The sequence below is a fragment of the Heptranchias perlo genome, chromosome 6 (assembly GCF_035084215.1).
Source record: "Heptranchias perlo isolate sHepPer1 chromosome 6, sHepPer1.hap1, whole genome shotgun sequence".
NCBI lineage: Eukaryota > Metazoa > Chordata > Chondrichthyes > Hexanchiformes > Hexanchidae > Heptranchias > Heptranchias perlo.
The window spans coordinates 55605249-55632468 of NC_090330.1; the positions used below are offsets into that span (position 1 = coordinate 55605249).

The 27220-nt window shown below is 41.5% G+C and overlaps 1 long non-coding RNA gene across 1 annotated transcript in view; it reads left to right on the plus strand.

The window, feature by feature from the left end:
* The first annotated feature begins 260 nt into the window (after positions 1-260).
* LOC137322530 (uncharacterized) overlaps positions 261-27220 on the plus strand; it is a 36988-nt gene continuing 10028 nt past the window's right edge. Inside the window, exons 1-2 of the long non-coding RNA XR_010963157.1 lie at positions 261-370; positions 5868-5979. This is a non-coding gene — a long non-coding RNA (uncharacterized lncRNA). The remainder of the gene's footprint in view (positions 371-5867; positions 5980-27220) is intronic.

Sequence of the window (27220 nt, forward strand, 5' to 3'; positions counted from 1 at the left end):
TGTGTTTTTCAATCATGAAGCTTTCTCACAAGGGTAAGGACTGAAGACACACCTGTGAAGGTAAATGTATTTCTCAATTATGATTTCTCTATAAAGCTGGTGCATTAGTGAGGAATGAAACATTTGGGCCTCGATTTTAACCCCACCCAATGGGTGGGAAAGGGTCAGGTTAAAATATCGGGATCAAGCAACCTGACCCCATACCCGCTTGTTTAAATTTTTACTCATATCAGGCCATCGACGAGGCTCTCGCAGGAAGGGGCTTAATTAACATTCAAAAGTTACAGCCCAATGACAGTGAGACAGGGGAAGGCCCACGCTGTCGAGTGCTCGGTAGCAGATCCGAGGCAGGAGGCGCCGGCTGGCCAAGGTAAGTGCTGAAGATCAGCTCCTTTTAGCACTCCTTGTGAGCCAGGGGGAGCAGGAGTGCATCCCTCAGACCTCACACAGAAGCTTTCAGCCCCCCCCTCAGCCGCAGTCAATGCCCCAATGTCCTAGCTCCCACCCCGGTCATGGCCCTGATATCCTGGCTCTCCCCCCCCCCCCAGCCCCAGCCCCAATCCCGATCGCAGCCTGGAGCCATCTGCCTCTACTGACTGCCAGGTGACCATCCTGACGGGCCCATGCCTGCGGCCTCCTGCCTAATATTTGCACTTCCACCCGCCAACCAGACTGTCAATTTAGCCGGCTGTCGGGCAGGAGTCTGCAGAAAGCTATTTAAATGAGGCCCTGCCGTTAAGATCAGCAGGCCTCCATGTCCCCGGCCTTGCTAGGTTCTTCCCATGCTGCCGGGCTCCCTCCGCACCCTTCCCATTCCCCCGTTAATATCGGGGTCTTGGCCTTTGTTAAAAGGGGGAATTTCAGTTTAACCTCTGTGTTTTCTTCAGTAGTAACTTAAAGAAAGCAGAATTCTGCTCGCAAACAAATCCTTTGTGAGTTCATTTTGTTTCATAGGTTAATTTATTATTCCTTTGAACAATGAAAAACACCTTCATAAATCATCAAAGTACACTGGTGCAAAGTTAATTCTTTGTAGAATGATCCAGAATTAATCGCTGTGAATCCCAATCTTTCATACAGTCTACTTAGATTTTCATATTTCCTTATATAATTCAATGAATATTTAAATAATGAAAATACTCACATAAAATTAGGTTAACTTAAGCTCAAAAACTGAAGTAAGAAGAAAGAGAAACCTGTACTTCACCAAATGTAGAACTACTTTTGAAAAGGAATGATTTTTTCTTGAGTTCATAATGGGCCGGATCTTGCTGGAAAAATTATGGCGTGTTAACGACGCACGCCGTTATTAATGTGCAAATCGGCAGCAAATTCTGGGAATTAAGAGCTACTCCATGAGTTGCGAATCTCCGAACTTGCTCCGATTTACGCTGCGCCACTGTTTACTTTACACAAACGGCACTTTGCCCCTAAGCCTGATCTATTGAATACGACATTCACCTGAGCGATGCCTGGCTTGTATCTTCTATGTCCTTTAAATTCTGTGTCACTGATGTAAAAATCAAAGAAATGGTTCATTGAATCTCTCACTGGCATGTATGTGACTAGATTTTCTAGGCATTGTTGTTATTATTCAGAATACCAAACTCTGTTCTTTCACACCTTTAAGTAATTTCCAAATAGAAGCAGAAAATGTTGAAAGAACAGAAGGTCAAATGGTATCTGAAAGGCAAAAGATAAGGGCAATCTGCAATTCCACATTACCAGCATGAAACCTCGCTCACAGAGAGCGCGGGATGGAGAACTAGTGCTACAACAAGCTCATGCTGTGCCCTCTCAACACTGGTCTGCACTATTTTTATGGGTGAGGCTAATGACAGACCCTTGCCCAAACTTGTGAATTTTGTTGTTGGACCCATATGGCAGCCTTTGCCTGCACCCGCCCCTTCCCCAAATCATGCCTCGCAAATTTTTAAAAATTTCTTAGCAATTAGCACCAAAAATTGGACACCATGATCTCATCCATTGGATTTCCTGATCCACATCTGCACATGAGGACAATGTAAAATCAACTGCAAGCAGCAAATTTTACTTGAAATTCTATATTATTAGGGATATGTAACAATGCAAACTTACTGGTGAACTAACATCAAATGTGATTTGAGTGATGACTTTTATATCACAGAAGGATGTGACATAATTGATTGTCATGGCTGCTAAGTAACTTACAATATGATTGTGACTTACAAAGTTATAATTTAAGTTTTATGACTCTGAGTCAACGTGGTTTTATGAAAGGGAAATCGTGTTTGGCAAACCTATTAGAGTTTTGTAACTAGCAGAGTAGATAAAGGGGAACCAGTGGATGTAGTATATTTGGATTTTCAAAAGGCATTCGATAAGGTGCCACATAAAAGGTTGTTACACAAGATGAGGGCTCGTGGGATTGGGGGTAACATATTAGCATGGATAGAGGATTGGTTAACGGACAGAAAACAGAGAGTAGGGATAAAAGGATCATTTTCAGGCTGGCAGGCTGTAACTAGTGGGGTGCCACAAGCATCGGTGCTTGGGCCTCAGCTATTTACAATCTATATTAATGACTTAGATGAAGGGAGCAAGTGTAATGTATCCAAGTTTGCTGACGATACAAAGGTAGGTGGGAAAGTAAGCTGTGAGGAGGACACAAAGAGTCTGCAAAGGGATATGGACAGGTTAAGTGAGTGGGCAAGATGGTGGGTAGCAGATGGAGTATAATGTGGAGAAATGTGAGGTTATTCACTTTGCTAGGAGGAATAGAAAAACAGAATTTTTTTAAATGGTGAGAAACTATTAAATGTTGGTGTTCAGAGAGACTTGGGTGTCCTGGTACAAGAAACTCAAAAAGTTAGCATGCAGGTACAGCAAGCAATTAGGAAAGCAAATGGCATGTTGGCCTTTATTGCAAGGGGGTTGGAGTACAAAAGTAAGGAAGTCTTACTACAATTGTACAGGGCTTTGGTGAGATCTCACCTGGGGTGCTGTGTACAGTTTTGGTCTCCTTGTCTAAGCAAGGATATACTTGCCTTAGAGGTGGTGCAGCGATGGTTCACTAGATTAATTCCTGGGATGAGACGATTGTCCTATGAGGCGAGGTTGAGTAGAATGGGCCTATACTCTCTGGAGTTCAGAAGAATGAGAGGTGATCTAATTGAAACATATAAGATTATGAGGGGGCTTAACAGGGTAGATGCTGAGAAGTTGTTTCCCATCGCTGGAGCGTCTAGAACTAGGGGGCATAGTTGCAGGGGTTGGCCATTCAAGACTGAGATGAGGAGGAATTTCTTCACTCAGAGGGTTGTGAATCTTTGGAATTCTCTACCCCAGAGGGCTGTGGACGCTGAGCTGTTGAATATGTTCAAGGCTGAGATAGGCAGATTTCTGGACTCTAGGGTAATCAAGGGATATGGGGATCAGGCAGGAAAGTGGAGTTGAGGTCGAAGATCAGCCATGATCTGATTGAATGGTGGAGCAGGCTCGAGGGGCCATGTGACTTACTCCTGCTCCTATTTCTTATGTTCTTATGTTTTGATTGTGACTTAACACCTTATATGGATACAGAATAGTACCAAAATCTTATATTATGGATGAGCTGAACAATGTAGTTTGGTCCATTGTACTTAACAATGGTTGTACTGGGCCAAAAGAAATCTGACATAAAAGAAAGAAAGAGATAAAAGATTAAGGAAATGCTGAGACCTTGATGCTTTTTGTAAACTGTATGATCAGATCAGTCACGCTATCAAAAAATGTTTTGCACAGTGTGTCATTTCTGTGAAATCTCCTTGAGTATATTTAAAATAAATGAATGTATCAGGTGAAGACTTTTCATCTGAAATGTATCAGTTCTGAGGAAGGGTCCTCCTCTGAGACATTAACGAATCTTTTCTCTTTGAGATGCTGACCAACTTGCTTTTTGTGTTTTTATTTTTGATTTCAATAGATATTTTTCACTATAAAATATAAGATGAGGAATACTTTTCAAGGAAACCAATACAACCCTTTGTATTAAATATAATGACCTGGGGTTATTTATTTTCAGTTTTGACTCCTAGCTCAAAGTAAAACAATTAAAGATTTTACGTGGGAAGTTGTTCCTATCTATATTCATTAGTATATCACTGCCTCCCACTTTATACACGATCCATTGTTTTTCATCATGTAATGAAAAGTAAATCATGCCAAATGTAACAATTAGTCATTTAATGTGAAAGCATGACATGAATAATAAGTCCCTCAATTTGAAAATGTCACGATTCATTTCCATGGACCTCAGATATCCTGAAATAAAGAATGCTCAGCTTGGAAGAACATAGATTTACACACATGTATTCCCAAACAATGAATAATAATTTCACTGCCCATTGGAGTGATATTTCATGCTAATGAAAAATAAAAATAAAGATAATGCATGAGTGATTTATCTGATGACTCACGAGGTACTGTACCATTCTAACTTTAATTTCAAGGCTCCTTAAAATTCCTAAGCATGTTGTTTCCTACAGGTAAGGGAAACTAAGTTAGGAATGTGCACAATATTGGCCATGTGCAAATGGTTGTGTGAGGCCAGAGCCACAGAGGCAATATCCAGTGCGTATGATTTCTTCTGGTAACTGGGAGTAGTAACATTGTAAGCTAATTGGGGAAGATTGCCTCGATTGATATTTTGAGAAAAAATATAAACGCATTCAAAAAGAATGTGTTTATGATTTTGCTGAAAATACCAAACAGAACAAACCATCCTGAATTTATTTCTGATGTTATTATATCTCCACTGGTTTGCTACTCATCTATTTTAAAGAGGGAGTCATTTGTGAGATTCTGGTGGGTTTGTGTCAACTTCATCTGAAAATGGTGTAAGAACAGATAGCAGTGGTCAAATTTCCAATGCATGAAAGAAACATTTTTATTCACAGAAGTATGTTTCAGTGCAGGCATTTCTTTACTAACCTGTATTAAACTGAACCTCCTTGATTATGCTAGTTTGGTTTAAGGTCTGTGTACATCCTTATGTTTGGGCCTGTGGGTCTACCCTAGCGCTGCAAGTCTATTGCTGAGCTCTGATCTCTAGGTCTTGAGGCCATCTGGGTTTGAATTGGGCATTTCTTTTCATGGGGTTGGCTGCCCAGCAATTTACCTGATTGAAAACTGGACAGCAAAATGGGTGTTTGCAGAAAGACATTCTGCCCATGTATGGCGAGTTTCTTTGTACAGAGCACAGATATTTATATTCTTTGGCTTCACAGCTCTGTGGCAAGTGCCAGGACTCACATTTAATACTTATCAGCTCGAGAGAAGACAACAACCTATACAATTTCGACAAAGCAGTTGATAATATTTCATGGAATGTGTTCCTTTATTTATTTACTTAGTGAGTTTTGGAGGATGGGAGGTTCTTTTATCAACAAATTTTTCTCTCCTCCTTCCTAGAAGACATTGACTTCTTGCTGGGGTACAGTTCCACAGGTGCCAGTCACTCTCCAGTACCTTCCCCAAATGACCGCTATTCATAGGTAAATCTTACCAGGAAGTATCAGCAGGCTATTTGACCGTTAGGTCATCACAGCTGAGCCAGATCCTTTCTTATCCAATGTCCATACACGCAAACTTCCAACAGGGGTTGCTGGAATGCAATTAGCAGCCGGAATCTTGGTCAATTTTCATTTCACGAACCCAAGGCCAATGGCAGTGTTTCAACTGAGGCCCCAGCTGAAACCGGCTAACTCAGCACAGACTGACAATCGATCATGGGATTTCATGGTCTGTATGGCTCAGCTACTCACTGGATAAACTCAACAAGCTGATGGAGGACAGAAGCAAAATATTGTGGATGCTGAAAACTCATCAACCTGTTTCTCGCTCCACAGATGCTGCCTGACCGGCTGAGTGTTTGAGCTAATGGAGGAGCTGCCCAGGAATTGAAAGGAAAAATGGTGCAGATTTCAGCTAATTAATGAAAGACCAGCATTCGACAATAAAGCAAGTATTTTTATTATTAGTTTGGAGTTGAAGTGAACAAGCAAATTTGAACTTGAAGTTGGGAGTTTAAAAAAACTACAAATTGCTACAGACTATAAGGAGCATGCTTATAGACTGATCCGACTGCAATCAATTACAGCGCTGGGTTTAATGTGGTGCCTAGTTCCTTCATGATTAAAAGACAACCACGTGTTGCTGCAGATAGCGAGAGTGACATTGGGCCGGAAATCGCACAGAGCGGTGTGGCAAAGCTCACCGCAGCTCCTGCGAATTAAATTAACGAAAATACTTACATCGGGCTCTGTGGCGTCAAATTGCTTGATTTTGAACTTCAAAAAAATTGTCCACCAACAACCCAGCCTCTGAGCAGCGTGAGTTGACGCGCATGGAACAGTCTGTGAGAACAGGAGACACGCTCATAAAATCTGTCAGGAAGACAAGTCACGCCCACAGATTCAGGCTGCATTGCTCAAGCAGGCAAGCAGACTTCATTCATTTAAAGTTAGTATTCTGGATGTCATTGTAAATAAAGATTTTAAATCTTTTTTATAAAAAGCCAAAGAAATAATTGAAAGGACAGAAGGGAAAATTTTTTTTAAAATAATTTTTAATTTAAATTTTTTTTAACGACCAAAATCTATTGAAATATGGAATAATATAAGACTCCACATTTTTAAAATTTTATTTTTAGTTGTTTGGCAGTCATTAAGACTAACGGTGCTTTTAAAACTTAGTTTTGACCTGGTATTTTTAAGCGTACCTGTTTGGTGGCGATATTAGTTACTTTCCAGCTGGACCGAAGAGCAAGTTGGTGCTTTTTCAATGTTTTCTCTGATTGCAGCGTGCGATGGTCCTTTAATTCAAAGCTGTCAAATCGCCGGTGAACCAACAGGAGCAAGTTCACGATTTTCGCGTTTTAGTTCACATGTGTAAACGCGGGAACTTACTCCGTCGATTCGCCATTAAAAACAGAGAGCGCTGTTGAGCTCCTCCGTTATTTCAGGAGCCATTTCTGGCCCATTATTCTTTTGGTTGTGAGATGAGTCACTTTTTATTTTGTGCTCAGGTAGTGGGAAAATGAAATTGAAAAGAGGCACAGCATCAGCTGTGTGGGCAGCATGGCATTAGCTAGCCAAGAAACACACTGTGGCAGAATTAAATGTAGAACAAAATCACCGTTGTCAGCATTTGCTAAACTTGTTCTCAAAGATCTGTGTTAGGATAAGCCATTTTCATTGTTGATTGATGTCTCCAACAAGGGAAACATAAGAGAGTGTCCTTGTGCAATGAATTCACCAAGAACAGGTTGTCAATAAAATCCTAAAAGAATGACAAGTACTATTGTAGGAAAACTGGAGTTGGAAAATAAAAAACTTTAATTGTGCAAATGTGATTATATGTGATGGACAGATCAGTAAAACAATGTTATGAAAAAGCTCAAATAATTAATTATTCTATTCAGCTGGGCAAATGGGATTCACCGTTGAATCATCAGAGAAATGAGACAGGAGATAAACGAGTTTCTGGTAAATGTAAACGGTAGAGTTTACTAGAGGATAGCAAATTTTCTTGTGATATTCAGAAAAAGAGTGAGACGTGGGAGTAACTTTCCGGCAGAGGCCAGTGCTATTTCTAAGTTTACGCCTCGTTTAAATCAAACCAGCTAGCTACCTGAACCAAATGGGCATCCGATTGCATCTCACCGGATTCGGGCTGGCGCAATATCAGGCAGTCTGGAGGGCACTTGGCCGGAGTTACATAAGGCCCGGGGGGAAGGGGGTGTTCTGCTGAAGCGGCAGCGTAAATAAGACGGTGAGTCTACCGACCCCCATTTTAAGGCTATTAGCACCTCATTAATGCCAATTTGACCACGTTAAAATCAGCCCCATGAATTGGAATTCATAAGTAAGTTAGTCTATCATCTGTAGGAGAGAAAATGCTTTAGAATGTTATATAGGGTGCTATCAATGCCCATCTAAAGAGCACAGAGGGTATAAGAAGTAGTCAGCATGAATTAATAAAGAATATATCAAGCTGACTGATCTATTGGAATTCTTTGAGAAGATAATTAAACTAGCAGGAAGGAGAGATCCAGTGTGAATATAATTTCATAATAGAATTTGGATATAATTTTCAGATGGCATTCAATAAAGTTCCACATATGTAATGCCAAATTAAACTAATGATAGACTTTAAAGATTCCACACCACTTTTCAAAAATGGAACAAGTAATGGCAGAAGAATTTTAATGTAGATAAATGCAAAGAAATGCATTGGAACAGAAAACAATAAATACTTGCACAATGAATGGAAAAAGTAAAGGATTTGGGAATTGTTATTGATCATTTACTGAAAATTTACCATCAGTATGTGAAGCTATAATCAACAAAGCTAATCGCATACTATGATACATTTGGAGGGGATTTTTCTACAAGTTGAAACAAGTTCTGACCTTTCACGGATTGCTGGTGAGCAATAATTGGAATGTTGCACGCAGTTTGGACATCCTACCTTCAAAAATATTGATGCATTGGAGAGGATTCAGAGAAGTGCAACAAGTATGTTTCTGGGAATTAGACATCTAAGTTATGAGGAGAGACTCAAACCTGAATTTGTGTTCACTGGAGAAAAGAATATTGAGGGGAACATGATCTACATCTTTAAAATGTTGATCGATTGATGAAGATGTAAGGAGTCTAATTAACTTGGACTTTGTGTGCAGAAATAAAAGACAGATCCAAAATATTAGCAGACCTCAAATGATACTAAAGATTAAAAGATTTTTTTTCTAATCACGGAGTAGTGGGCATTTGGAAGAGACCTAAGGTGAAAGCAATTGATGTTGTGCTGATTAGTCCTTTTAAGAGGCAATTAATTGGGAGAGGGAGCTAGGCTAATTGCAACATGCAAAAGAAGTAGGCCACTTTCAAAAAAATCTTGAAAGGCAACCCACACTCAAAAATGACAGTTCGAGGCTCATAAAATGAGCCATTCGGACAAGGAAAGATAGTTAGTGTGAACAAAAAAAAAATTAGGCAAGCTGAAATTAATCTAGAAAGGAGGAAAATTGAACATAATCAAAATAATGAGAAAGAAATTTCACTTAAGTTAGGAATCAGAGGTATGTTAGAGAACATATAGAATTATAAACGACGAGAAGTGCATAGCAAAAGAGTTGACTAGATACTTTCTATGTGTTTTCAACTGCAAGAAGGTTGGACTGGCCCCTTGCATAGCGGATAAAACTAAAACTCAAATGGGTCGTTTACACAGCTCAAGGGAAATGATGCAGTCTAAACCAAAGAAGGTCAAGGTGGAAAAAACACCAGGGACAGATTTAATTTATCCTGGGGTACTGAAGGAAATGGCTAAAGTTGTTGGAGGTCCCCAGTAAATATTTTCAATACTTCACTGAAAACTGGGAAAAGGCCAGGCAGTCGGAGGGGGATCCATGTGGTGCCCTTATTTAGGAAAGGATTAAAATCATAACTGGGTAATTACAAAGCTGTGGGTTTAGCCTTAGTGGTGGGAAAATTAAAGGAAAGCATCTTTAGAGATGCTATTAACGATCAGCTAGAATGCTCAGGCTTTATAGGGGATACTCAATGCTTTGAAAAACCTGATCCAGTTTTTTGAAGAAGTTACTAGACAGGCAGATCAGGAAGGTCCAGTAGATGCCATCAACCTGGACGTCCTAAAAACTTGTGGTAAAGAACTATATGAAGGAATATGTGCTAAAATGCCATCTTATGGTGTCATAGGGGATATTCCGAGATAGATTGTAAATTGGCTAAATGATCATAGATAAACAGCAGTTTTAAATGGAGCTGTTTCTCATTAGGGTCTAGTCAATAGTGGGGTTCCCAGGGACCTGTGCTGCGCCCCTTCTGTTTTTTATGTTTATTAACAATCTGGAGCAGGGTATGGATAGTATGGTTATTAAATTTGCAGATGACACTAAATTGTGCAGGAGAGTCAGGGCCTTAGAAGAAGGAAATAGATTACAACTAGATCTGGATAGATTAAGGAAATGACAAATGTCCTTTAATATAGATAAGTGTGCAGCTATGCACCTAGGTGCACAGAATTCAGGTAAAGAATATAACATGGATGGGTGTAAGTTAAATGTGACAGGATTGATTAAGAAAGGGAAGATAGATTATGAAAATAAATTAGCAAAAAATATAAAAACAGATAGCAAGAGTTTCTATAGTTATATAAAAAGAAAAAGGGTGGCTAAGGCAAACGTAGGTCCCTTAGAGGATGAGACCGGGAAATTAATGGTGGGAAACACGGAGATGGCAAAAATGCTGAACAAATATTTTGTTTCAGTCTTTACGGTAGAGGACACTAAGAATATCCCAACACTGGACAAACAGGGGGCTCTAGGGGGGGAGGAGCTAAATACGATTAAAATCACTAAGGAATTGGTACTTAGTAAATTAATGGGACTCAAGGCGGATAAATCCCCTGGACCTGATGGCTTACATCCGAGGGTCTTGAGGGAAGTGGCAGTAGGGATTGTGGATGCTTTGGTAATAATCTTCCAAAATTCTCTGGACTCGGCAAAGGTCCCGGCAGATTGGAAAACTGCTAATGTAACATCCTTATTTAAAAAGGGTAGTAGGCAGAAGGCTGGAAATTATAGACCAGTTAGCCTAACATCTGTGGTGGGTAAAATTTTGGAGTCTATTATTAAGGAGACAGTAGCGGAACATTTGGATAAACATAATTTAATAGGACAAAGTCAGCATGGCTTTACGAAGGGGAAGTCATGTCTGACAAATTTGCTTGAGTTCTTTGAGGACATAACGTACAGGGTGGATAAAGGGGAACCAGTGGGCGTAGTGTATTTAGACTTCCAGAAGACATTCGACAAGGTGCCACATAAAAGATTATTGCTCAAGATAAAGAATCACTGGATTGGGAGTAATATTCTGGCATGGGTGGAGGATTGGTTATCTAACAGGAAGCAGAGAGTTGGGATAAATGGTTCATTCTCGGACTGGCAACCAGTAGCCAGTGGTGTTCCGCAGGGGTCGGTGCTGGGTCCCCAACTCTTTACAATCTATATTAACGATTTGGAAGAGGGGACCGAATGTAACATATCAAAGTTTGCAGATGATACAAAGATGGGAGGGAAAGTGGAGAGTGAGGAGGACATAAAAAACCTACAAGGGGATATAGACAGGCTGGGTGAGTGGGCGGAGATTTGCCAGATGCAATACAATATTGGAAAATGTGAGGTTATGCACTTTGGCAGGAAAAATCAGAGAGCAAGTTATTATCTTAATGGCGAGAAACTGGAAAGTACTGCAGTACAAAGGGATCTGGGGGTCCTAGTGCAAGAAAATCAAAAGGTTAGTATGCAGGTGCAGCAGGTGATCAAGAAGGCCAACGGAATGTTGGCTTTTATAGCTAGGGGGATCGAATATAAAAACAGGGAGGTATTGCTGCAGTTATATAAGGTATTGGTGAGACTGCACCTGGAATACTGCATACAGTTTTGGTGTCCATACTTAAGAAAAGACATACTTGCTCTCGAGGCAGTTCAAAGAAGGTTCACTCGGTTAATCCCGGGGATGAGGGGGTGGACATATGAGGAGAGGTTGAGTAGATTGGGACTCTACTCATTGGAGTTCAGAAGAATGAGAGGCGATCTTATTGAAACATATAAGATTGTGAAGGGGCTTGATCGGGTGGATGCGGTAAGGATGTTCCCAAAGATGGGTGAAATTAGAACTGGGGGGCATAATCTTAGAATAAGGGGCTGCTCTTTCAAAACTGAGATGAGGAGAAACTTCTTCACTCAGAGGGTAGTAGGTCTGTGGAATTTGCTGCCCCAGGAAGCTGTGGAAGCTACATCATTAAATAAATTTAAAACAGAAATCGACAGTTTCCTAGAACATAAGAAATAGGAGCAGGAGTAGGCCAATCGGCCCCTCGAGCCTGCTCCGCCATTCAATAAGATCATGGCTGATCTGATCCTAAGTAAGTAAAGGGAATTAGGGGTTACGGGGAGCGGGCAGGAAATTGGACATGAATTTAGATTTGAGGTTAGGATCAGATCAGCCATGATCTTATTGAATGGCGGAGCAGGCTCGAGGGGCCGATTGGCCTACTCCTGCTCCTATTTCTTATGTTCTTATGTTCTTAAGATGGGAGAGAGACTTGAGAGTGGAGAGAGACTCAGACCTGAAATTTCCTCTGAGCTGTTCCCCCACCATAGTGAAATTTTGGCTTTGGAGAAGGTACACAGGAGGGTTACAAGGAGGATCCCTGGCCTAAGTGCGTTAAACTGTGAATAGAGACTTCGTGGCATGGGTTTGGATTCGCTGGAAGTGTAAAAACTTAGGCTGAATCTGATTCAGGTCATTAAAATTATTAAGGTTGTTGATAAGATATAGGTGGATAGATTGCTTGAGGTGATAGGGCTGAATAGAACAAAGGGCCCACCATTTAAATTGAAGAGGTTAGATTGGATGAGCGGAAGTTTCATTTTTCCACAGAGGGTGATTGACCAGTGGGACAGCATTCCGGAGATGGTAGTGAGGACTGACTCCTTCAGGAAGGTTTTTGGTGCATTTTTGGAAAACTACAAGATCACAGAAAAAAGATGGCAAGATTTTGGGTAATAACCGATGGATTGGGACTCCCTGGAGCTTGCCTAATCCTATGTGAGGGGTTTAAAAGGAATTTTTGGCAGAGGTTCCTGAATTTGGCTATAGGTCTCTTTTTTTTACCTCTCCCCGGAGGTGGAGGGAGGAAGGAAGGGTGGGGATCTGGGGATAAGTATGAGCCTGATGGCCTTTTCTCGTCCTAACTATATAACGACATAATGGCCCATAATTTGCTCCGAGCGGCGAACGAACAGCGCTCGCCGCTCCATAGATTTATACTCACCCACTAACTTACTGTGGTCTTTACTGCGGGCACTTCCTCTAATAGGAAGCTGAGAAGAGCCCAGCGTTAACGTCAGGGAAGCTAGGACCCATGGGAGAAGCGAGAGGATCGATCTTTCCCCTCGACTAATCAGATTGCAGTGTTGAGCTCACCATTCTTTTTAATGCAATTTCCAGCCCAATATAACATGACAAAAAGGAGTAGAATAAATATCCAGTTGGGAGTAAGATTGACGATGACAAGACTGGGCATAAATCTAAATATTCTGCAAGGGATAATAGTTCCTGTTCTTCCTTAAATTTTTTTTTCAATGTATGTCTCCACTGCCTCCCCGGGCATTCTATTCCACTCATTCACCATTGTCTATGCAAAGCAGTTAAATTTAAACTGTCTGTGCACCTTCATTCCTCTAAGCTTGGGCTCATAGTACCTAGTTCTGTAGTTTGTGGTAATTTCAAACACGTTATTGGGGTTCAATTTATCTATTCTTTTAAGGATCTTGAATACTTAGTCTCCTCTATGAGAGGCCATATACTTCCCTATACGAAAGGGCAAACTGGAGGGAGAGTCATCACAAGGCTATTATCATAGGCCTCCCAGTAACGGGCAGAAGAGCAACATTGCTGGAGGCCTAAGAACAACTTATCCAACCAACACAAGAGGCGCTTTGCTTGGGGAAACCGACATAGGGAGATAAAATAAGGAACAAGTGGAACAAGTAGAATGATTTATTAGCCTCAAACATTAAACTTCTAAAAAATTATGCTGTGCACACATACCACATTTTGCATTGCCACATTGGCAAATTATAAGCTTTGAATGTGTTGGCCAACAAATACTGCCCCCGAAACAGACACAAAGTTGGCAGAGTGGCTGCGCCGTCTGCCCATTCTTTCAGGCAAGAGACCCAAGCTTTTTTGAGGTCTGAAACAGCGCCCTGTTACAGCTTGCTGGTTGTGGGACGGCAGGAAATTAGCCAACTCCCACAGTGAGTCAACAGGCAGGGTTGTGGTCTTGTGTTGGTGGTGGGGAGGGGGGGATCCCAGAGGGGCCTTGGACAGGCCAGAAGTGGCCCAATGTTTTTTTGTTGGCCCACTACTCCTGCTCCTCTTCATGTCTGTTCACATCAGGCCAGCTTGCGAATTTTTTTAAAATTGAAAAATACTCAATTTGTATCACAGTATTTTGTAATAGGTTTATTCTTTTGTGAACATTTGAAGCATCGGAAACTCAATGCCTGTAAAACTGTATCCCAGCAAGGAGAAAACAACCTTCCTGAGACGAGAGAGAGAAATGGGGAAGAAAAAAAAATAAAAGGAAATAAAACTTACTTGTGTTACGTATTTTTACTTTTACATTTCCCAGACATAACTATGCATTTCATTATGACAGGGACAAGTGGCTCCTACTCTGTAGCTGAAGCCATAGCAACGCAGATAAATTTATCTCCTTTGTTTCTTGCCAATTTTCTCCCTCCCTTCCAATTCAGAAGGTGTATACTTCTTGCAGGATAGAGTTTTGCCCGCACTGAGTATCTTCCATTATTGAATGCTCAAAAATCTACAACAGAATAAACATATCTTTAATGCCTGGGTGATGGTTTTCAAAAGAAGCATGTCTGATCAGGTCAGAGCTATTAATTTTATTTGATTAATATTCCCTTATTTGCTTCTTGGTACAGTAATTAAGTCCAGTAAGAAGAAAAAGTAAGTTAACTTTCCCCACAGACACCTCAGAGGCAGACTTCAAATAAGAAGACTATGATTTAATAGAAAATATATAGCTATTTTCATCCCAGTCGCTCATATTACAATTGAAAATCAAAACTTTTATCTAATCCCCAGAGTCAATTTATATTCCATAATGCAGCTATGAAATTATTAATAAAATATTCATAGCTAGAAATCATACCAGAAATATAACATTTTCTGTCCACGTAGTTGGATCTGTCAAAAACATTTAGTCAACAACAAACTATATTTTACCAGGTCTAGTGCACACAGAGATCACAGAGTGACTTCAAAGCATCAGAAATATTTTAAAAGGTGCTTCCTATTACTAGCTCTGAGAAGCTCCAATGTCATTGTCACTCTAAGCTGAAGCAGTGCGATAAGAGAACTAACCCAGCTGCCAGATACATTTATTTTCATTCCGCTTCCTGTGGTAACATATTGGTAAATAAGTAAACTGGGAAAAAGATTCAGATCATGTCTACTGGAGCAGACTGGTGGAAGTATTATTTCCACCCCCACGTTATCACTTGGGAAAATCATATTAGTATTCTACAGTGCGTATTGCTTCCTGCAGGAAGGCAGCTTTTGGAGCTGATCCATGCCTACTGCTTTGAAGACTGCAATACCATTTCAGCACCAAAAATATAACATGATTAACAATTTTCTGTGTGTATCTGTTCCACTGGTAGTGAGAATTAGGAAACCATCTTTGTCTTTAAAAATCTATCCAATTCTACATTATGGCAATTAGTAGGAATTCACAGGGACTGCTTCTTTATAGATATAATATGGAAGAGGACATGCTTTGAAAGCTGACAAGGTCTTTTGGTATTCCAAGAGTTAAAATGGAATCATTGGCATTTTACTGTGGAATAAGCTAATAGGATTCCGGAAGCTTTTGGGAATGCAATGTTATGTGGAATACATTTTGACTATTCTGTATAGATCAAAGTGATGCATTTCAGTAATTCAATTTTCATGTAGATTTTCATTATCTGTACTGAAATTTTCATACCTTTACAATTTTCAGTGGCATAAGTTTGCATTTAGGTTTGAACAGAATACCTGCTAGGCGGAATTAACCTATACTCTGATATATACTCTTCTTGTAAATTAATCATATTGGTTGCATTCTGTTTATGAAAAGCCCATGATATGGATGAAATGGAAGGGAATGCAATACAATATGAATATATATTTTCCTGATTGGTCAGTGAGGATAGCCAGTTTGGATTTGAATGAGCATGAGCACATTATACAACATGGTTTTCTCAGGACTACAATCAATCGTGTGTTTTCTAAATAGTTAGAAAAATGCTCACCAATCAGAACAGTGGGAACCATTTTGCCCTCATGGGCTAGTAGGTCAATCATTTTATAACATGGTTATGTAGATGACTTTCAGCTGAATCCACATAGTCACGGGAAAATGGCAATAGTTATTTTCTGTAACCAAGTGGTTATTCACAGTGATTACTGCAAATTGTTCAAAGAGAAAGATGTAACAATTCATTCTATTAACAAGAACAGGCAAAATTTTATATAATATAAAATAAAAACAGAAAATGCTGGAAACACTCAGCAGGTCAGGCAGCAAACCTTTTTTATACATGATTTCAAAGTTTGGTGTGCTAATAAGAACACAAGAAATCATAAAATAAGACAATTTAATCTATCGAATTGATTCCTTCCACAAATCTTGTATCACAGACTCAGCCCGGCCCTTTCAACCTCCTGAAGGAGGAAACCAGCAAGAAGATAAAGTGCTTTGAAATTTCTAAAAAGCCTCAAAGGAAATCAAGTAAAATTCTTGAATATTAAACAATCTTATAACTCATGCTTACAAATCTGACCAGTTGTATTCCACTATTCTACCCATGAGCCATTCATGGTCCATGAAGTGTGTGAACCATTTTATTCCATTCAGTAATTGATCATTTATGTCTATCCGTATTCTTTAAATCTTCAATTCCATTCTTACACAGATATTTATCCCTTTTCCTTAAAAGAGAATTAATTGACATAACATTAATTGCTTTTGCTGGGAGGCTATTTCATATATCAATTATTCTTAAAAAAAACCAAATTCTTCTGAACTCCAGTCTCCCTTGTTGCTTGCTAATTTTGTATTCCTATCCTCCAGTTTCTGTTAAGTAACTTGCTTGCATTGACATTCTTCAAGCTAGTCATTACTTTAAATTGTTAAATCATGCCCTCTCAATCTTCTTTGTTCCACTAAAAACAAATTAAGTTCTGTGAATCTTTCGTCCCAACATAGATCACTGCATCCTACAATGATCCTATTTGCTAAACTCTGCACACAACGTTCTAAAAGTGACTTTACAGGGTTAAACAGGATTAAAGTGACCTCTTTCAATGAGGAATCAAATGGTCTCAAGATGCAGCTTAATATATCATTAGAACTGTTAATAAGAGCTTTCTAATTTTAAAAAATGCCTGGTGAAGGGTTGAAAGCCTATTTCTAAACCACCCCCTCCCCCACCCTGCGACTTAGTTGATAAAGGGAGTCACACCGGCCAGAAGATCCCAAGTTTAATTCCTCATCTGCACTGAGTCAGCTAATGTCAGCTGAGATATCTACAATTGCCCCCAGTTCTTTTGGGTTAGAAAGTAGAAAACCAGCCAGGATCCCTGCTCCTGATGATGCCCAGTGGTCCCTGCTAGAAATTGCACGTGTGCACATTTTGAGTGAGGACAGAATGAAGCTTGGCAATGATGCTTCCCGCTGTCAATAGCCCACCTACATTCACTATGTTACAAATTGACGGCAGGTATGCTTGCTGCAGATACAAAACTCTGAAGAATGAGAGGTACCGGTGTGCGTCCAGCGCTCATGGAACTAAGCCCCAGCTTGAGTCAAAACATTAAGCAGGGTGGGAAATGAAGAAAAATGTAAAACCTATTTCCTTCAATAATATTATGAAAATATATCTTTACGTTTAGTTTGCCAACATTCACAATTTTGCGAACAGTTTATTAATTTTGGACACCATCTCATGAATACCATTTAAGTATGTTCCCATTAGTCTTACACATGGAGCATGATGCAGGGGTTATGATGCTCAAAATTAAAGGAACATAGCCACTTAGAGGTAAGTGGCCACATTTGGTGATAAAAATGTTTTTTAAGGGCTTAGAAATGCTTTGCTTAAGTTTACAGCCTTTATAAAGGCTACAGAGGCAGAAGAAAAGAATGAAAAGAGAGAAAGGCCAATATGGGGTCATTGAACTGAGTCTGTGAGCAAGTAACAATGCACCACACTCCCCAACCCTCTGTTTCATAACTGGTGAAGTGGTCAAACTGCTGCATGAGGTAGGTACATGGAAAGTTGCCCTATTTGGAACTCCAGGACAGCAATGCACCAGGCCTGGCAGGAGGTGGCAGCCAGGCTCAAAGCATTAGCTTTAGGTGTTGGGGAAAGTTGCAAAAGAAGATGGCACACTTTAGAGAATCAGCAAGGTGCAATGTACCAGGTAAATGGCTCAAGATTCTTTGCCACAGGGTGTTGTCCATCAGCCTGTTCCACATATGCTGCTCGCCCATGTCAAGCTCTTGCACAAACTTACTGTTCTGTGATTGCGTTTCATGGTGCCCATACTCCAACAAAGCATATATTCAAGATGCAACATACAACTGAAAGGGTTGTCACACCCATATCTTCTAAGAACCTCACATATCAAACCACTGTAACAAAACTTGGTCACTTACAGACACCAAGGATGGACTTCAAGACATGACAGCCATCTATGACCCCTTCTGCTTTGGGAGTGTAGTGACATAGGACCCACTATTCAGTGAGAAAGGAAATGAAAGTGCTGGCTATGCTGACAGACATATTAGTCATGAGTTTGATCCATGTGTGGGCAACACGTTACCTAGTTTTTTTTAAAATTCGTTCACGGGATGTGGGCGGCGCTGGCGAGGCCAGCATTTATTGCCCATCCCTAATTGCCCTCGAGAAGGTGGTGGTGAGCCGCCTTCTTGAACCGCTGCAGTCCGTGTGGTGACGGTTCTCCCACAGTGCTGTTAGGAAGGGAGTTCCAGGATTTTGACCCAGCGACGATGAAGGAACGGCGATATATTTCCAAGTCGGGATGGTGTGTGACTTGGAGGGGAACATGCAGGTGGTGTTGTTCCCATGTGCCTGCTGCTCTTGTCCTTCTAGGTGGTAGAGGCCGCGGGTTTGGGAGGTGCTGTCGAAGAAGCCTTGGCGAGTTGCTGCAGTGCATCCTGTGGATGGTACACACTGCAGCCACAGTGCGCCGGTGGTGAAGGGAGTGAATGTTTAGGGTGATCGATGGGGTGCCAATCAAGCGGGCTGCTTTGTCCTGGATGGTGTCGAGCTTCTTGAGTGTTGTTGGAGCTGCACTCATCCAGGCAAGTGGAGAGTATTCCATCACACTCCTGACTTGTGCCTTGTAGATGGTGGAAAGGCTTTGGGGAGTCAGGAGGTGAGTCACTCGCCGCAGAACACCCAGCCTCTGACCTGCTCTCGTAGCCACAGTATTTATATGGCTGGTCCAGTTCAGTTTCTGGTCAATGGTGACCCCCATGATGTTGATGGTGGGAGATTCGGCGATGGTAATGCCGTTGAATGTCAAGGGGAGGTGGTTAGACTTTCTCTTGTTGGAGATGGTCATTGCCTGGCACTTATCTGGCGCGAATGTTACTTGACACTTATGAGCCCAAGCCTGGATGTTGTCCAGGTCTTGCTGCATGCGGGCTCGGACTGCTTCATTATCTGAGGGGTTGCGAATGGAACTGAACACTGTGCAGTCATCAGCGAACATCCCCATTTCTGACCTTATGATGGAGGGAAGGTCATTGATGAAGCAGCTGAAGATGGTTGGGCCTAGGACACTGCCCTGAGGAACTCCTGCAGCAATGCCCTGGGGCTGAGATGATTGGCCTCCAACAACCACTACCATCTTCCTTTGTGCTAGGTATGACTCCAGCCACTGGAGAGTTTTCCCCCTGATTCCCATGGACTTCAATTTTACTAGGGCTCCTTGGTGCCACACTCGGTCAAATGCTGCCTTGATGTCAAGGGCAGTCACTCTCACCTCACCTCTGGAATTCAGCTCTTTTGTCCATGTTTGGACCAAGGCTGTAATGAGGTCTGGAGCCGAGTGGTCCTGGCGGAACCCAAACTGAGCATCGGTGAGCAGGTTATTGGTGAGTAAGTGCCGCTTGATAGCACTGTCGACAACACCTTCCATCACTTTGCTGATGATTGAGAGTAGACTGATGGGGCGGTAATTGGCCGGATTGGATTTGTCCTGCTTTTTGTGGACAGGACACACCTGGGCAATTTTCCACATTGTCGGGTAGATGCCAGTGTTGTAGCTGTACTGGAACAGCTTGGCTAGAGGCGCAGCTAGTTCTGGAGCACAAGTCTTCAGCACTACAGCTGGGATGTTGTCGGGGCCCATAGCCTTTGCTGTATCCAGTGCACTCAGCCGTTTCTTGATATCACGTGGAGTGAATCGAATTGGCCGAAGACTGGCTTCCGTGATGGTGGGGATATCGGGAGGAGGCTGAGATGGATCATCCACTCGGCACTTCTGGCTGAAGATGGTTGCAAACGCTTCAGCCTTGTCTTTTGCACTCACGTGCTGGACTCCGCCATCATTGAGAATGGGGATGTTTGCATCCTCCTCCCGTTAGTTGTTTAATTGTCCACCACCATTCAAGACTGGATGTGGCAGGACTGCAGAGCTTTGATCTGATCCGTTGTTTGTGGAATCGCTTAGCTCTGTCTATAGCATGTTGCTTCCGCTGTTTAGCATGCATGTAGTCCTGAGTTGTAGCTTCACCAGGTTGGTACCTCATTTTTAGGTACGCCTGGTGCTGCTCCTGGCATGCTCTTCTACACTCCTCATTGAACCAGGGTTGATCCCCTGGCTTGTTGGTAATGGTAGAGTGAGGAATATGCCGGGCCATGAGGTTACAGAATGTGCTGGAATACAATTCTGCTGCTGCTGATGGCCCACAGCGCCTCATGGATGCCCAATTTTGAGCTGCTAGATCCGTTCTGAATCTATCCCATTTAGCACGGTGGTAGTGCCACACAACACGTTGGATGGTGTCCTCAGTGCGAAGACGGGACTTCATCTCCACGAGGAGTGATTGAATATCTAGCCAACAATGAGTATATAAAGTGATCTTGCCAACCACTGGCAGTGCAATCCCTGGGGTCAATTTTAACCATACCTGCCCGATGGAAACAGGCCGGATGGGCATTTAAAATCGCCCAGGTTACTTACCTGCCCTGGAGCCGCTGGGACATGAGCAATTGTAATTTTAACCTGCTCAACTGAGCAGACAGCTAGGACACCCACAAAACCCAGTGGGGTCCTTTTTAACGTCATCGGTGCCCGACTGCAAATTTAACTTGGCGAGCTGAGCGAGAAGCGGCAGTGGGATTCCCTCTAGGCTTAACTGGTGTGGAAGTGGATTGGGGCCAGAACAGGCCCTAAAAGGTAAGCTTTTAAAATTTTTTGTTACTTTCCTTGTGGGGCCAGGAGCAAAAGTGTCTATAAGGAATGTTTAGGTCTCCTCTGCCACGAACCCCCTACCCCCCAACCAGTCTCGAGCCCCCACCACCATGCGATGGCCCCAGCAGCCGATCCACCATTCTTGCCAGGTGGCCTCTGGGCCAAGTGATTTTTCCCCTGCTTCCCACCAATTTCCCATCCAGCATGGTTGGGTAGTTGACTGGCAGGATTTAAATGTGGCCTGGGAGTTAAAATACCCCAAGCCCTATTTATGGAAGAGTGGGTGAGCTTCTAACTCACACCACTGCTCAGCCACTAAAAACTGGCTCGGAGTTAAAATCATGGTGCCTATGTTGCAAGTTAGCTACGTTCTGCGGGGGAAGGGGAACAGACAGAAGTCATGGTCCATGTTGGAACCAATGACATAGGAAGGAAAAGGGTTGAGGTCCTGCAGTCGGAGTTTCAGGATCTATTAGAGGAAGTTAAAGAGCAGGACCTCAAAGGTGGTAATCTCTGGATTACTCCCAGTGCCATGTACTAGTGAGTATAGGAGCAGTAAGATAAAGCAGGTTAATGCGTGGCTGGAGAAATGGTGCAGGAGGGAAGGCTTCAGGATCTCGGGGCATTGGGACCAGTTCTGAGGCAGTAGGGACCTGTACAAGAAGGATGAGTTGAACCTCAACAGGGTTGGGACCTTGCGGGAAGGTTAACTAGTGCTGTGTGGGAGGGTTTAAACTAATTCGACAGGGGGAGGGGCACCAGGATGAAGCATTGGAAAGGAAAAACAACATGCACAGAGAACTGTGAGAGATAAAAAGTATTAGAATAAAGAGTAGTTCAGAAATAGGAGGGATCAGACAGGGGGGAAACACTAGGCAGACTAGGTTTGGAGTGCATGTGCATAAATGCACGGAGCATGGTAAATAAGGTTGGTGAGCTACAGGCACAAGTTGCCACGTAGGATTATGATATAGTGGCAATAATGGAGACCTGACTCAAGGGGAAGAATGGGCACTTAATATTCCTGGCTACAAGATATTCAGGAAAGATAGGGAAGGAACAAAGGGAGGGGGTGGGGACAGTGTTGGTCAAAGGTACTGTTACAGCACTGGAAAGGGGTGATGTACTTGAGGGTTCAAGACAGAATCTATTTGGTTACAATTAAGAACCAAAGAGGAGCTATTACGTCACTGGGTGTACATTATAGGCCACCAAATAGCAGAAAATGGATAAAGGAGCAAATTTGCAGGCAAATTACAGAAAGATGCAAGAACTATACAGTCGTGATAATGGGGACTTCAATTATCCTGATATAGACTAGGATGGTAACAGTGTAAAGGGCAAAGAGTGGGAGGAATTCCTGACGAGAACTTTCTTGATCAGTATGTTTCCAGCCCAACGAGGAAGCAAGCAGTGTTGAACTTGTTTCTGTGAAAGAAGTGGAGCAAGTGGAGCATTTGGGAAACAGTAATCAAAATATCTTTAGGTTTAGAGTAGTTATGGAAAAGGACAATGAGCAATCAAATGTGAAAATACTCAACTGGAGGAGGGCTAATTTCAGTGAGTTGAAAAGGGTTCTGGCCTAGGTGGATTGGATTCAGAGATTGGCAGGTAAAACAGCAAATGAGCAATGGGAAGCCTTCAAGGAGGAGATGGTTCATGTACAGAATAGACACATTCCCATGAGGTGGAAAAGAAGGGCATCCAAAGCTAGAACTCCCTGGATGACTAAAGATATAGAGATTAAAATGAAACAGAAAAAGGAGGCTTATGATAAATGTTAGGCTCAGTAGAGAATCAGACTGAATACAGAAAGTACAGAGGAGAACTGAAAAAGGAAATAAGAGGGGCAAAGAGAGAGTATGAGAATAGATTAGCGGGTAACATAAAAGAGAATTCCAAAGTCTTTTAGAAACTTTTAAATGTAAAGGGTAGTCAAATGAAAGGTGGGACCGATTAGGGAAAATAAAGGAGATCTTCGTGTGGAGGCAGAGGGCATGGCTGATGTACTAAATGAATACCTCGCATCTGTCTCCACTAAAGAAGAGGATGTTGCCAATGTCACAGTAAAGGAGGAGGTAGTAGAGAAAATGGAAAAAATAAAAATAGATAAAAAGGAGGTACTTAAAAGATTGGCAGTGCTCAAAGTAGAAAAGTCATCTGATCCGGATAGGATACATCCTAGGCTGCTGAGGGAAGTAAGGGTGGAGATAGCGGAGGCTCTGGCCACAACCTTCCAATTCCCCTTAGATATGGGAGCGGTACCAGAGGACTGGAGGATTGCAAATGTTCCACCACTGTTCAAAAAAGGGGAGAAGGATAAACTCGGCAATTACAGGCCAGTCAGCTTAAAATTGGTGGAGGGGAAACTTTTAGAGACAATAATCTGGGACAAAATTAATTGTCACTTGGAAAAATATAGGTTAATGAATGACAGCCAGCACGGATTTATTATAGGCAAATCGTATTTGACTAACTTGATTGAGTTCTTTGATGAAGTAACAGAGAGGGTTGATGAAGGTTGTATGGTTGATGTTGTGTATTTGGGCTTTTAAAAGGCAATTGATAAAGTACCCAATAATAGACTTGTTAGCAAAATTGAAGGGGCAGTGGCAGCATGGATACAAAATGCAGAGGTAGTGGTGAACGGTTGTTTTTCAGACTGGAGGGAAGAATACAGTGGCATTCCCCAGTATTAGTACCACTGCTCTTTTTGATATATATTAATGACCTGGACTTGGGTATACAGGGTATAATTTCAAAGTCTGCAGATGACATGAAACTCAGAAATGTAGTAAGCAGTGAGGAGGACAGCAACAGACAAAAGTGTGAAGTGATGCATTTTGGTAGGAAGAATGAGGAGAGGCAATACAAACTAAATGGACCAATTTTAAAGGGGGTGCAGGAACAGAGAGACTTGGGGGTGTACGTACACAAATCTTTGAAGGTGGCAGGACAAGTTGAGATGGCTGTTAAAAAAACAAACGGTAACCCTGGCTTCATAAACAGAGGCATATATTACAAACGTAAGGAAGTTACGCTAAACCTTTTGTAAATCAATGGTCAGGCCCCAGCTGGAGTATTATCTGCATCCACCCCCTTTTAGCAAATTCTGGGCACCACACTTTAGGAAGGATGTCAAGGCCTTAGAGAGGGTACAGAGGAGATTTACTAGAATGGAACCGGGGATGCGAGATTTCAGTTATGCGGAGACCAGAGAAGCTGGGATTGTTCTCCTTAGAGCGGAGGAGGTTAAGGGGAGATTTAATAGAGGTGTTCAAAATCATGAAGGATTTTGATAGAATGAATAAGGAGAAACTGTTTCCAGTGGCAGAAGGGTTGGTAACCAGAGGACACAGATTTAAGGTAATTGGCAAAAGAACCAGAGGCGAGATGAGGAAAATTTTTTTTAAGCATGATCTGGAATGCACTGGCTAAAAGGGGGTGGATGCAGATTCAATAATAACTTTCAAAAGGGAATTGGATAAATACCTAAAGGGAAACATTTTCAGGGCTATGGGGAAAGAGCAGGGGAATGGTACTAACTGGATAGCTCTTTCAAAAAGCTGGCACAGGCACGATGGGCTGAATGGTCTCCTTCTGTGATGTATCATTCTATGATTCTATGATTCTATGTTTGCTTGATGCAGATGGAAAAGCTCCATCCTGTTGGTCCAGAAAAAAGCTCAGGAAGTTGTCCTCAGTCATTAGCAGGTAGGTGTGCCAAGGTCTGCTGATATGGTCTGGGATCTACTGATCTCCATCTTGTGCCATCTCAATTATGAAACATTGGGCAGAACTTTCAACTTTGGCAGAGGCGTAAAACTGGCGATATCAGATCGATTGTGCTTTATACATCCAGCCCAATTCTCTTTTCCATTGACAGGAGGCCGATCCAATGCCACCAGTTTTACACCCCCGCCAAAGTGGAAGGTTCTGCCCATTGTATTTGAGGCACTTCAAAGACAAACTTACTTTAAGGACTAAGAAAAAATTGGTCCCCAAACGCTTTTTGGATAAATAAATATTATAAATAAAAAGCTCAGAAATATGACTGTGGTAAATGTTACAAAAAGAATGTGCCTTAAAAACTCCTTCACCCATCAAGCTTCCCTCTAAATTAGTGCACAAGGAAAAAGAGCAAAGCCGGCGCAAATACCACAGAACTGTGCCAGTTATTCATTTAAATAAGCGTTCATCAAATCTGGGACCTTAATGAGGCCAAGGCACAAAATGAACGTAGACACTAGCTCATTAAATGTGGGACAGCACTGAATTGCAGCCCAGAATAAACTGGCACAGGATTGGGAGAGCAGGCTCTGTGCTGCCTCTGTGCCAGTTGGGCAACTGCTCTGCCAGTGCAAGGACTACTCAATTGGCCTTCACCCTTCACAAATGTTGGCTGAGTTTGCCCACAAGCATTAATTCTCTGCAAAGAGTTCTGAACCATGGCTGTAAAGATGCTTAGCAGGTAATTGCTTTTTGTGACCACAAGGGTGACTCTATTGCTTTTCTTGCAATGCATTCTGGATACAGTACTGCTGCTGGTTGTAGCTGTTGTATGCAATCACTTTTTAGATATAGTCTGATGCAATCAGGAGCTCAAGTGATATTTATTCTCCACAACATAATAACAGATGGCCCAAAATACTAGGCAGAAGAATGTGTTGATGAATAATGTACAATTAATAAAAATAGTGTTATATTACCCTTTGGGCAAAAGTTGAACCTTTATTATAATTAGCAGCCTTTAGAACTATGCAAAAATGTTGAAAAGAATTGCCTTGGGCAATGTCAATTCAGAATCAGAAAAGCATTATCTACTATCGAATCCCATAATGTGTCACATAAATCATCAGCATGTGCCATATTTGGTATAATTTACAATACCATCAAAATGTTATACCAATTTGGAGATAGGCCTAAAAGGACACCATTATAAACTTTGTTTTTATTATTTCTATAATGTGATATAAAATGAACCCCAGCAAATTATCCAAATTTGCAAGCACAAACTGTGATCTGAAGTAAGAATTATCACATCATTTCTGAACAGTCATAAACATAAGTTGTAGTTCAGTACAAATAATTTGAAGTGTCCATTCAAGCAATAAGCAATTTGTTTTGCAGGTATTTCTGAAAGAAAGAAGGTGCTCATATATGCTCATTTACCAAAAGATTTAGGATCAAAGTAGATGAGCAAGACCTTGTTCCATGTTGTTCTCCTTTATGTTTTGAATGATTACTTCAGCATGGACCTTATAATATCTGAAAATGTTTGCCCCAGAAGAGCTATTTAAATTAGAGGCAAATTAAATCTTATTTCCTTTTGTTTTGAAGGGTATTGCAGTTTCTTTCTGCTTTTAGCAGTTTCTATTCAATCTGCCAATTTTTTACCACTAGTTTATGTGACAAATTAACCTCAACTGTGTGTCCACTATTTAGTAAAAATGTGAAGAACTCCTGGGGGATATGATTAGTTTTTGCTGTTGATTCATGCCATATTTGTTCTGTTAGATTAAGGTCAGTTGACTGTCCCATCAAATCAATACTTTTGAGGCCTAAATAATACAATACGTTTATTGCTTCATGCTTGAGCTAGGTAGGGAGCTCTATCTTCCTACCAGAATTCAACATCCATTCACTCAAAGTGTTGCATTTTTTAATGAACTTAGACAGCTTGGAGATGAAATTGCATAAGTTCATTTTTTGGTTTTAAACTTTTGCAAGCAAGCAGAATTAAATTGAGTTAAGACACAATTATTCTGCCTACAGCTAAAGGTAAAAGAAAAAACGTAAATGTTGGAAATCTAAATAAAAACTGAAAATGCTGGAGGTGTCCAGGGGGGTAAAGTTTCATCTTTAGTGCTCCCAGCATGCAGCTTTGCATGGCAGGGGTGCGTATTGGGAATTTGGGTCCATGCCTGAGATCCTGATATATGCTCCCAGCATGAAAATCTCTGCAGGAGAGGCCCATAAGCTGAAAATTTACCCTCAGCAGGTCAGTCAGCTTCTCAGAGAGTGAGATAGGTTAACATTTTGGGTGTGACCCTTCATCAGAACACAAATGATGTTAATGGATTACA